The following is a 12,913-nucleotide window of genomic DNA, read 5'->3' as shown; positions in this document are numbered from 1 at the left end:
CCTCTCCCCACTCTCAAGCAATATTTGATGCACTTCATGTTGCTTTGGGTGGCGAAGATGTCCAGACCTGGCGTCCCCCACCCACTGCAGAAAAGAGAGAAGATGCTGTCATTGAGTGCCCATTCATGAGTCTGGTGGTCAGATGGCTCACACGGTCACAACCTCTTTGTCTTCTGTAGCGACATGAAGAGCCACTGGAAAGATGTGATGATTGTAACACCATTCCCACAGCTGGATCACTAGATAGAGGAGATGTAAGGAGTGGGTGCCACCTTGTTTGTTGATGTAATACAGGGTGGTCATATTGTCCATGATGACTTCAACTCAGCGACCAGCTATCAGCAGTTGGAAAGCTCAAAAAGATTTGATGACTGCTAACAGCTCTACAGTGGGGTCTCGACTTAAGAACGACCCGCCTTGCGAACAATTCGAGTTACAAACCTGCCCTATAGGGAAGGTAAGGACTCGACATGCAAACTTCCCTCGAGTTACAAACAGGGAAAAAAGTCCCCCCTCCCTCCCCTTAGAGGCTTCTGGAGGGGGGGAAAGGGTCAGAAACTTAAAAATAAATACTGTACTGTTAAATAAAGTCACTTACCAGGCCTTGGTAGCCCCCAAACCACAGGAAAAAGAGCAGGAAAGAGCTAAAAGCCGACGCCCAGAAAGAGCCTGGCAGCCATTTTGTGGTTTTCCCCGCTCCTCTCCCCGCCTAACAGCTGATCGGCTGGCTCTGAGCAGGCTTCCGGAGGCTTGCTCAGCACCTAAAAAGCCTGCCTGAGTGCCTTTGTGCTGAAAAAATCAGCACAACATGCTTTAAAACATTATTTAAAATTGGCTTCGTTTTAAAAAAAAAGAGTTCTAAAGTGCTGCCTTTAGTGTTCCCTGCCTTCCCTGAACCTAAGGGGAAAAAAGAAAGAAAATATCCCCCTCTAGTGGCAGAAGGCAGAATAGCAGCTTCCCATTAGTTTCTATGGACAGAAAAGAGCAGATACGGATTAAATGGTTTTCAATGCATTCCTATGGGAAATGCAGATTCGACTTAAGAACTTTTCGACTTGAGAACCACCTTCCAATATGGATTAAGTTCTTAAGTCGAGACCCCACTGTAGTTGGCTGATGTGCAGCAGTCTCCCTGAGCTTGACCACAACGCGTGAATCTTTCGATGACCGTAGTGTGTGCCCCAAATAAATAAGCAAGCAAGCAAGCAGGCAGGCAGACTCATAAAAAGAGACACGGTCTTTTAGATAGCTTGGACCCAACTCATTTAGGGCTTTACAGGTTAGAACCAGCACTTTGAATTCTGTCCAATGGAGCTGTTGTAATGGGAAGTTATGTGATCCCCGTGACCAGCCCCAGTGGCTGCTGCACTGTGTACCTGCTGAAGTTTCCTAACACTTTCCATACACAACCCCCCATAGAGTGTGTTACAGTAATCTACCTGGGCTGTAACAAAGGCATGCATCACCATGGCTGGATCAGACTTCTCTAGAAATGGGTGGAGCTGGTACACTATTTTTAACTGTGTAATTGTAAAGTTCCTGGCCAGCACCAAAACCTCGGCATCCAGTATCAAAGACAAATCCAGGAGCACTCCCAAGATGTGTACAGTAGTGCCTCGCTTTACGATTGTCCTGCATTACGACAAATCCGCTTTACGACAATCTTTTTGCAATCGCAATTGCGATAACAAAACGATGGTCTAAATGGGGGAACTTCGCTTTGCGATGATCGGTTCCCTGCTTCGGGAACCGATTCTTCGCAAAACGATGATTTTTAAACAGCTGATTGGCGGTTTCAAAATGGCCGCCGGGTAACTAAAATGGCTCACCACTGTGTTTAGGGACTGATTCCTCGCTATACAGGCAGCGAAAATGGCCACCGTATGGAGGATTTTCGCTGGACGGTGAGTTTTAAGTCCATTGGAACGCATTGAAAGGTTTTCAATGCGTTTCAATGGGGTTTTATTTTCGCTTTTCAGTGTTTTTGCTTAACGGCGATTTTCCTGGAACGGATTATTGCCGTTAAGTGAGGCACCACTGTACCTGTGTTTTCAGAGAGAGAGCAACCCCATCCAGCACAGGTCACATCCATGTTCCTTGATCTACCTTTTGACTGACTAGGGGCTCCTCTGTCTTGTCTGGATTAAGTTCTAGATTATTCATCCTCATCCAGTCCTTTACTGACACCAGATATTGATCTAGAATTGAAACAGCTTCCTCAGATTTACATCGAAAGGAGAAATAGAGTTAGGTGTCATCTGCATACTGCATACCCCAACACTCTGGACAATCTCTCTCAGTGATCTCATGTAGATGTTAAATAACATAGGGGACAAATGAGACCCCTGAGGGACCCTGCAGGCCAGCAGCCAAGGAGTCAAACAGGAGTCCCTTAGCACAACCTTCTCAGTTCTCTCCTCCAAGAAGGGCCAGAGCCACAGTAAAACAGTGCCTCCAAGTCCCATCCCAGAGAGACGGACCAGCATGATACCATCGCCAATTGTATCAAAAAGGTTGATGACATCAAAAGCCACTGAGAGGTCCAGAACAACCAAAAGGAACATAATCCCTTTATCCAGTTCCTAGCATAGGTCATCCACCAAGGCAACCACAGCAGTCTCTATCCCATAACCAAGCCTGAAGTCAGACTGAAATAGATCTAGATAATCTGTCTCATCCAGGAACTCCTGGAGCTGAGAAGCCACAACCCACTCCAACACCTTGCCTAGTACGCTTTTACATCTACACACAGTAACTGTGAATACAATGGTGTGGATGATCTTGGCCTTTCTCTCCAGAGGCACATCCTTACACATGACAATATTTTCTAGCTCTTTTATTGCTGCCCTCCCAAGTCCTGGTCTTCTTTTGATTTTTTGGCTGCAGTCTCCATTTGGATTTGATGATTGAACTAAGGAATATAAAGTATTTCGTTATTTATTTCCCGCTGTCTGAGGAAGTCACACAGCATTCTGAGAGACTCTTCCCATCCTGCTTATAACTTTTTTGAACTGTTACCGTCTGGCAGAAGATATAGAACAATTAAGACTCGGACCACACGTTTTCTAAATAGTTTTTATCCTAGAGCTATAATTGCAATTAATAATGAGCTTAAAGACCACCAGTAGTGAATAATTAGTTGGACTGTGTTACTTGGCCTGAGGTGTAGATGTTTGTATTTTTAGTGGGGGACTTCTAGTGGGTGGGGAGTGTTTGGGGAATGTTACGTGTGTGCATGTGTCTGGTCTCTGGGTGTCTGTGAATTTCGTTGTATGGGTATACTGTGTATATACTTACAATGACAATAAATTATATTATTATTATTATTATTATTATTATTATTATTATTATTATTATTATTATTATTATTATTATTATTATTATTATTATTATTATTATTATTATTATTATTATTATTTCAGTTTCTTAACTATCAGCATTAAAGTAGACCTTCCACAGCAATGATTGTTGTGTTCTTAATCATCAGCTGCAGTGCTTTTGCACATTCTTCCTTCACCTTTATCAGTGATTATTACACATCACTGATGTTTTCTGGAAGTGATATGATGGCACCTACATAACTTAAATTGCTGATGTGTCACCAATTTTCACTTGTCCTCCTAATCTCTAGATTGCTAATGTAGTCCAGTTTTATGTATGATGTGTTCTGCACATAGTTTCAACAGACAGAGATACTGTACAAAATATACCATTTTGACACTATTTTCTTTTTTCCATATTCTGTCCTAACTATTGCTTCTAGTCCAGAGTATTGGTTATGCATCAGGAAATAAAAAATCGAATAGTTTTACAATTCAGAGTTCTTTTTAATCCACAGAGTCATACTTTGCTGTAACTCTCTTTTCCATTCAAAAAGGGGAACAGAATCAGTATCTGCCCCTTAAAGATGCCCCAAGAAGGTTCTCTCTGGAGCTGGTTTTTAGTATGGGGATGTAACTCCCATTAGTATTAGTCAACAGTGAAGGGTCATAGGAAGTGCAATGCAACATGATCTAAAGCAGTGGTCCTCAACCTTTTCTGAAATGCGGACTGGTTGGGGGGGAGTGACATGCTCATGTGGGCTGTGTGGCATGCTTGTGGGGCTGCCATTTTTAAAAAGTCCCACAATGGCCCAGAAAAAAAAATAACATGAATGGTATAGGAAATTCAAAATGGGCAGCTGCTCCTAAAATGATCAGCAGTTCTTTCTCAGATGAACAGAATGGGAACATACTTAATTACCAGCTTTTTTAAAGGTTCTGTTCTCGTGCCTTTAGCAGAAAACCAAAATGCAGAAATATGCAGTTCACATTTTGTCATATTTCCATAGCAGGAAAATTTGTATTTCTGCTCACCAAGCATCTTGCAAAAGCCACAGGAAAGCTAATAAAAACTCCAGAGAATCTAACATTTCTGCCTCCGTTCCTGATTGCAGCTTTGAAAAGTTACTTATTTGAACTATACTTGTCAGAATCCACCAACCAGCACAGCCAGTCAAGATCCTCTTTCCCGGAGCGCACTTCTTTTTTCCACTCTCACCTGTTTACTTCACTTGCCATAAATTTTAACGTTTCTGCATTTTTGCTGTGTTGCTTTTGTCTGAATGTGATCCTCCCTTTAACTAGAATGCTATTTGTACTGCATCTGGATAGCCTGTGACAGGGAGATATACTAGACTGAGATTACACTTGACTATATCATAAGATTATACTTGATTATTGCAAGTTAAGTCTAAGGACTACAAAGCCCACTTGACCTTTTCATAATAATATCTAAGAGTACCAGGGTGTTCTTATGTGGGCAGACCTGTGAGAAGGAGTGTTGTATCATGGCTAGCTGAGTTTGGACTCACTCAGCCCATTTTAGCATGTGCAAACTCCTGATTGCTCTCTGTCCAGGCTTACACGTGTTTTCGGACCCGTGTTTGCTGACATGGTGGCAGCGGTGGGATGGACCACGTGCTGGGTTTTGTAGTACCTCAGGATGACCAATCTTTGTTCTGTCTAGCAGCTTGAGTGACTCTGATCCACAAGCTAAGTTTTGATTGCAGTGGGACACTGATGCTTTAAGGAGCTAGGTGCATCCCTGAGGGTGAACAGTAGCTTCCTAGGAAACGCTGTTTGCCAGCAGTTAGATCTAAAGGCTGCGGTGAGAGGTGTTAAATCTTCAGGCTGTGGTAATGTGTGTTAGAATCTGGGGTGCTCTTTTAAGAAAGAGATTCCCAGTGGGACAAGCAAACTGTTAGGAGACAATTGGATTTAATCAGTAGGCATGTGCAGGTTGTTACAACGTTGTAGTGAAGTAATTCTAAGATGCATGTCCTTTATTTTTGGAGTGCTTGCATTCAGTGCTGGCTCAGGTCATGCCCAGGATTTTAGGATCTGTTAGGGATGACCCTGCCTTTGCAATAGCACCCAGTTTGAGCAGGTCATTTCACAATCTTAGGATTGCATAAATGACTCTGGCTACCTTGTTCTGGGACTGGCATCCAGCTTGTTTTGGCCTAAACGTACTCCTATAATCTTAGGATTTGCCGGAGCACCTGGCCCTGTTTCTATCCAGCTTAGCTCTGGGTCTCCCACTACGATCTTAGGATCTGTCAGGAGTACCTAGCTGCATCTGGCTTGGCCTAGAGTCATGCCCTATGATCTCAGCATCTGTCAGGATGACCTGGCCCTAGTGGTATCTATCTGCACCCAGCTCAGTCATTGATCATCTCTGTAACTTTAGGGTTCACAGAGTGGTCACAGTTTTTCTTTTCCTTTTGGATTTTTCAGTATTTTGGTTTGGCAGCTGACTGTCCTCTCGCTTATCTTAGGATAGCAGAGAGACAGCAGTTGGTCAAAGGTGCAGAGAAGATTTTTAATTTTATTTTGGTTTTGGCAGCTGTCTGTCCCCTTTGCATATCTTAGGATAGCAGAGTGACAGCAGTTGGTTGAAGGTGCAGAGGAGATTTTTAATTTTTTTTTCCTTGGAGTGTGTTTTGTTTTTATTGCTGACCTAGCCTAGGCTAGATTGCCAGCAGAACATGGGGGAGCAAGAACAGTCGGCAGCCGTGGACAGAATCTTGGAAGTGGCTTCGGGATTTTTCAAGCAAGCCAAGCAGAAAATTCGGGAAAGGGATTCGCTTATAGAGCAGCTTTATCAGGAAAACTTACTTTTAAAACATTTTTTAAGCACAGGACCTGGCTTGATGCAAAGGTTTTTCCAAGCTCAGCAGGGTTCATTTGGGGATTACTGCAACGAGATGCTCAAGACAATTGGGAGCGATCCTGAGATGCAAGATACTTGCGTGGAAAGAGTTAACGAGGCCCAGTGGAATTCTAATGAGCATTCCAGAGGAGACAGCGATTTATCATCCGTCCAAACAAAGGATTTACAGGCCCGGGAGTCGCGTGTAGAGGAAGGAATGCAGGAGAAAGAGACATCGCTTCACCGAGCTGTTTCCGTGGAGGAACTAGCATCGGACGACGCAAGGGAAAACTGCAGTGCTCCAGAGAACTTCAGTGCATTCGAATGCAGCTCAGCACAACCCTCAGCTCTTCTTCAGAGCCCAGGACAGGTGAGAAGCTTTGAAATAATTCATGAGACTATGGGTTTGCCAGAAGAGGGAGAGCAAGGGATTTTCCGAAGCAGTCAAGCAATTGCTGTGACTGAGAGCCCTCACATCAGCTTAGAAGCAACAGCAGTTCAAGGGGAAGTAAGATACCAGCAGGATGATGTAATAGAGACTCAGCTTAATTCTTTGCTAGGACTTGTGTCAGCAGATCTTGATGCGTGTCAGATCTCAAACAACCCCCCTTCTCTTAGCCCAGAGAGAACAGTGGAATTGGATACTGTGAAGTTGGAGGGTATTCCTTGGACTTCTTGGCAATTTAGCAGGGAAGCAATGCTCAATAAGGGAAAACTAATGGGAGCAGGAGAAAAAGCATCAAAGCAGACCGAAGGAGATAAAGTATCTGTACCAGAGACGTTGAGTAATGCTACAGGAGGACTTAATGGTACAGAAACCTTGCAGCATGGGCTTTCACATTGTTTCAATAGTACAAGTGAATGTGGGGCTAATTCTGTAAGCTTGCTTCAAGATAGAAAGCTGCATTTGAACCTGCCGGGTTGTGGGACTGTTTCTAACACAACCAATGAAGGGGGAAGCGCTAACTTTTTGGGATTACAAAGTACTGATGTTTCTCCAGAGACTGAAATCATATCTGGAAACTTTGGCCCAGAACCACAGTTAACCTTCTCAGAAAGATCTTTAGAAAGAAAAGCAGAGGTTTGGGACCATACTTGTTTTCAACAGCCTATTTTCCAAGGAAGTGGTGAGAATGCTGATACTGTTTCTGAGGCTATGCAGAGTACTCCCGAGGGAACTTTGATGCAACAGCGGCCTCTTGTGACCAAACCTGATAGCACAGCTAACTCAGCAATACAGGTTTTCAGGGGTGTGGCATTTCTGGACCAAGGCGTTCCCAATATTGTACCTGTGGTTGCAGAGGTAGACCAAGAGAATAATGAACAAGGTGGAGGAAGTGATGTGGAGGTAGATACTGGCGTGGAAGGCATTGATCAATTTAGCCCAGGACAGATATTGGAGTCTGTGTTAGCTTATGTGGCCAGAAAATTGAAGGAAAGAGAGAGAAAGTATAACTCTCAAGAGGGAAATGCCTATTCAATTTTGTGGGCTCTTCATGTTTTCAGAATATATGGATGTACACGGAAAGTGGTTATTCAAGCAGACAATAATGCTTTGACATTCTTAGAGAAGCAGAGACATCGAAGCCCAAGATTAATGCAGTGGTATTTCAGATTGCAAAAATATGATTTTGATGTTGAACATCTACCTGGAAAGAAGGCCTTGATTGCTCACTGTTTATCTAGAATGTTCAGTGCAGATGCAAGGGGAGAGAATGGCTAGAATTGTTAAAGCTCTGATGTTTAATTTTCTTGATATTCTGTATGACAATGTTCCTGAGCATACATAGAGTGTTTTATCCATTATTACTTCATATCAGCATATTGGTTTGTCAAGTTAGTATGATGTTAACCCTGGTTTCATTATTTTACTGTTTGATGACTAGAGTATTATCTGAGCATATGCAGAGTGATGTATTGGATTAATTATGCTAACTTGTTTATTCTGTTTTTTAGACTAATAGAGGTGTCTAATGCAATTTTCTCTCATGTATGGTAAATACTGTAATTATAATAGTTCTCATGTATCAATTGTTTTGCTATTTTAGAATCATATTTGAAATGTATTACTTTATGTTCAAGTTAATATCTTTCTCTATTTTGTTACTGCTTAATTATGGCATCTCATCTTATTCAGTTATCAAAATTAAAACTTAAATTGTTTGAGAATTTTGTTAATCTTCCAGGGGCTTGTGATGAGATGGAATTTTGAGTTAAAATCTTTTAAGGCATATGGGTTTTGTAATTAAGAAATGAGCCAGAGAGGTACCATCTTGTTTCTTTGTATAAAGTATCTTTGCTATGCTGACAAGTTGTTTTCTAGGCGAGCAGAGAGAATGTTATTCTGACAGCCTGAGAAAAAGGACTCGGTGTGATTAGATGGGAATTGTTGTGACTCTTTGATAAACCACAGAAAACCCAAATAACATCTGGTGTGTATGGGAAAGAAGTCATGTGATGCAACAGGACTGTTTGCCTAGTAACGAACTCTGATTGGATGACATCGTGGGAAGGTGCGATAAGCCCTTGCCAGTTACTCTTGAAAAAGGAACTTTTTCCCTATGGACATTGTCTTTCAAGACCGATCCTTCAGTCATTCAAGACCGACTCTTCATTCATTCGTGACACATGGGACTAACCTTTACTATACTGGATTACCTATGGATTTATGGGCTTTTTCCTAAGGACTATGCATGGACTGTTTTCTATGGACTGTTACCTATGGAATATTCTTTGTGGACTTCTTTTCTTGGGATACTCCATATGGACTATACTCTTGGACTTTTCTAAGGATAATAGGACTTTTACTGAATCTTTCTTTTTAGTACAGGATTCTTGTTCTACAGGATCACTGAGGACTATAGCCTTTTTATAACCTACTCGAATTATTTTGTTTTTACTAATGATTTCCTGGACTGGAACTGTTTTTATTCTTTTTAATGGCTTTTTGTGTTTTTGTAAGGTTTTTGAACACTTTTCTATTTTTCATGTTTTCTTTGCCTCACTACATCTTTGTAACTAACCAGCACAATGCTAGTTTATTTGCTTTGGTTTAATTTGGCTTTGATACCTAGTAACATGTTTATTCTTTAATAAAATAAAGATTATAAAACTCAATTGGTTTTCTGAACAGTACACTTGTCATAGGGTCATCTGAGAGTACTGCCTCGGCCTAGCTTACTTAGAGTCCTGTCAGTGGTGCAAGTTAAGTCTAAGGACTACAAAGCCCACTTGACCTTTTCATAATAATATCTAAGAGTACCAGGGTGTTCTTATGTGGGCAGACCTGTGAGAAGGAGTGTTGTATCATGGCTAGCTGAGTTTGGACTCACTCAGCCCATTTTAGCATGTGCAAACTCCTGATTGCTCTCTGTCCAGGCTTACACGTGTTTTCGGACCCGTGTTTGCTGACAATTATATCATGAATTTCAACAGAATCTAAATTGTGGGGGTGGGATGGGGTGGGGATATGAAGCAGACTCACAAACACTACTCCTCATCCCTACCCTAGCACACACAGTCCAACTTCTCATCTAAACAGCTGCAGCCAAATAAATTAAGTGCAAATTTTAAAATCCTTCTTAATCTCATGGTTCTAATCAGTTTTCTTGGCAACGAAGCAAGTGGTTGTGCAGGTCGGAAACAAAATAGCAAAGCAGCGATTGAATTAAGAGAATATGCAAAACCTAATCTTGTGCTGGGAGAGAGAGCCATTCTGTAACTACTTTTGTCACATTTGCCCATTTGAGAACACAACTGTTCCTTTATCAACTGCCATTTCTCTGGAAACACTATTGGGTTTCTTCAGACATAAATGAAGATGATAAAAGCAAGGAAACGAGCCAACTCCTGTCAAAGAATACCCTCTTCTTGCTGACAAACCAATATTTTGCTTGGGGAGAAAAGGTAGATTGAAGGGCTCCTCTGAAGGACAAAAACTTCTTCAACCTAGATTTACATGGCAAACATTTATGTGGCATAAATGGCTTTACTACAGGTCTTTGATTGCTATCAGATGCTAAGTGTCTTTTTCTTCCATGTTAGTCACATTAACAGCATATGTAGTACTACAGAGTTGCTCAGTTGTTATGGCTTTCCCATAAGCTTCTAGTTATGAATTCACAATGAGACAAACACCCTCATTTGTCCCCTAGCACAGGAGTGGACAACATGTGGTTCTCCAAATGTTACTGAGCTACAACTCCCATGATCCCTCATTGTAGCTGCTGATTACGGTTGATGGCAGGCCAAAATTATCAGGGGGTATGTATGTGTGTGTGTGTGCAGAAACGTTGCTCATTGGAACCCAAGCAGCATTTCTAATGTGTTTTATTGTTCTAGAAGATTGTACCGAGCAACAGCAGCAAAAGGGTCATGATGTAACATACAACTACACAACAGCTTACCTGTCTATATTTTACCTTGATTGAATTAAGAGACTATGCAAAGCCGTGTGTACCTACTCTTGTCACATTTGCCTGTATGAGAACAAAAAATCACAGCAAGTGGCTCCATTAAAAAAAAAAAGAGGGTGTTTGCCTCTGTGAATTCATAATCAGAGGTTCATAGAACCCCTGGCAGCTTTTGGTCTCCAGATTTCCAAATGATTTTGACTAGACATCAGGCAAAAGTTTTCCTCACACATGGTCTGTGGTCCACACTGGGCATGATTTTCCTCACTGACTGGACCATGAGCAACCCCTGGCTTTTTTCTCCTCCTCTGAAAGAGGTATATATATACCCACCCTAGGGTTTACTCAGGATATACTCAGATGTGTTAAAATACTGCCTCAGGCCATGGTCACACCAGAGAAATGTTTCCCAGTTCTTCCTCATTGATTTTGACAGCCATCATCAAATCTTTTGGTCTGCATCTGTGTTATCTCTGCATCAAAGCCAGGAGGCTTCTACTGTTTTTGTTGCAGGGTTCATTGCCCAACAATTACAGTGGGCCGTACTGTGTGCATGGTTGTACTTACAGTCCTGTGTGCATGGCTGTACTTTTTCTGGCAAGCTGCCTTGTGTTGCTTCCATGAACGATGTTGTTTGCCTGTGTGTCCCTTTATATATTTTTAAATTAGTGAGTGGAGTGTCAGTGAGTTGGGCAACTTATGTCATTGGCCTCTGTGCTTCACTTATTTGCAGATCTTTCCACCAGGTGGTGCTCCTGAGTCCTTTCAAGCTTTCCCCTTGAGAACCTTGTGGTAGAGATGCAATAAAAACAAAGCCCAACTAAGAGTTTCTCTGCTGCAATGGGCACAGATACAGCAAAGAAACTCGTACCCATCAAGGAAATGTTGCTGAAACATCAATGTAATAAAATTTATTTCTTTTGGGAAAAAGGATCCCCAGAGACAACCAGAGGGAAATATTCCAGTACTGAAGTGTGGCTGGTTATATCACAACAAATGTAGAGAAATGTTGCGGTAATTCAACATATCAGAATGCACACCCTGGAATATATGTCATGGCTGCAACATACGACTACTAATAGAAGACACGAGAAAACAAGGGGACATTTCACTGGTGTGACTATAGTCTCAGTTAGTGAATGCTGGTCATGCAACAGAGTGGGGTTTACTAGGTTTTTAAAAACATTCATTCATTCATTCATTCAGCTTATATACCACCTGACTTAGTGAGGTCACTACTCAGGGCGGTTTACATAACATGATACAAACTATATAAAATGAACCAAAAACAAAAATAAAATACCATCATCATCCCTAATAAATCAAAATATTAACAAAAAGGGTGGCCATCTTGTGTGACTTGTGTTGAAATAAGATAGACCAGTGATGGTGAACCTATGGCACGTGTGCCACAGCTGGCAAGTGGAATTTCTGCCGGCACGTGAGCCATAGGTCGCCAGATCGCAACCCCCCCCCGCCCAGCGCAACCAAACTGTTCTATACACACAAGAGTGGCATGGGCGGCTTAGTGTGCATGCGCCGCACACGGGACATGCCTTTGGTGTGCTTTCGAATTCCCTCCCCCCACCTCCCAAGGCTCGTGCTCTCCCGTTGTCTCCCATCCCCATTTCTCTCTCTCTTTAGTTGGTTGGGTGCGAGTGACAATAGAGGCGCCCGCCTCTCCTCCTCTTCCTCCTCCCCCTGGGCTCAGCTCGTGTATTCACCACTGCCTCAGCTCGCCAGGTCTTAGCATGGTGGGGGGCGGCTGCTGGTTGCCCCCCTCCACCACCGTCACCCCCACCTGACCTCCTCTTCTTCCTCCTCATCAAACCTGCTCTTTCTCAGTCCCTCCTTCCCGGTCCCCCCCTCCCCGTCATCACTCAGTCTTCTTCCTCACAGCCACCCCACACACACGCACACACCTCCTCAAGATGGGCCAGAAGCTGCAGCTGTGGCTTAAGTCCCCTGTGGGGACAGAGGCGTCCATCTACCCATGGCCCCTGCCTGACTACGTGAGTCCCTGAGGGGAAATGGGGGGCCTGAGGGTGGGTGTCTAAAGAGGGTGGGGGGAGGGAAAGGAGATGTATTGAGGGGAGAGGTGGGGCCAGGAAGGGGGGTAACCCCCAGAGGGGAGAGGGGGAAGCTGGGTGACTTCCGGGTCCGCCACTTCTGGGGCCGCCACCCGCTGGTTTGTTTTGTTTTGTTTTCCAGTTTGGGCACGCAAGCCCAAAAAGGTTCACCACCACTGAGATAGACTCTAACAAAATTATAATGAACCAATAAACCACCAGTGGATAGACATGGCATAA

At 42.9% G+C, this 12,913-nt stretch overlaps 1 protein-coding gene across 1 annotated transcript in view; it reads right to left on the bottom strand.

The window, feature by feature from the left end:
- The window catches only part of LOC110089525 (uncharacterized), a 38,199-nt gene that overhangs the window by 18,966 nt on the left and 6,320 nt on the right, over window positions 1-12,913 (bottom strand). The window lies entirely within an intron of this gene.

This window comes from Pogona vitticeps, chromosome 10, assembly GCF_051106095.1.
Source record: "Pogona vitticeps strain Pit_001003342236 chromosome 10, PviZW2.1, whole genome shotgun sequence".
Classification (NCBI taxonomy): domain Eukaryota; kingdom Metazoa; phylum Chordata; class Lepidosauria; order Squamata; family Agamidae; genus Pogona; species Pogona vitticeps.
This window is presented reverse-complemented; position numbering and strand designations above follow the sequence as displayed.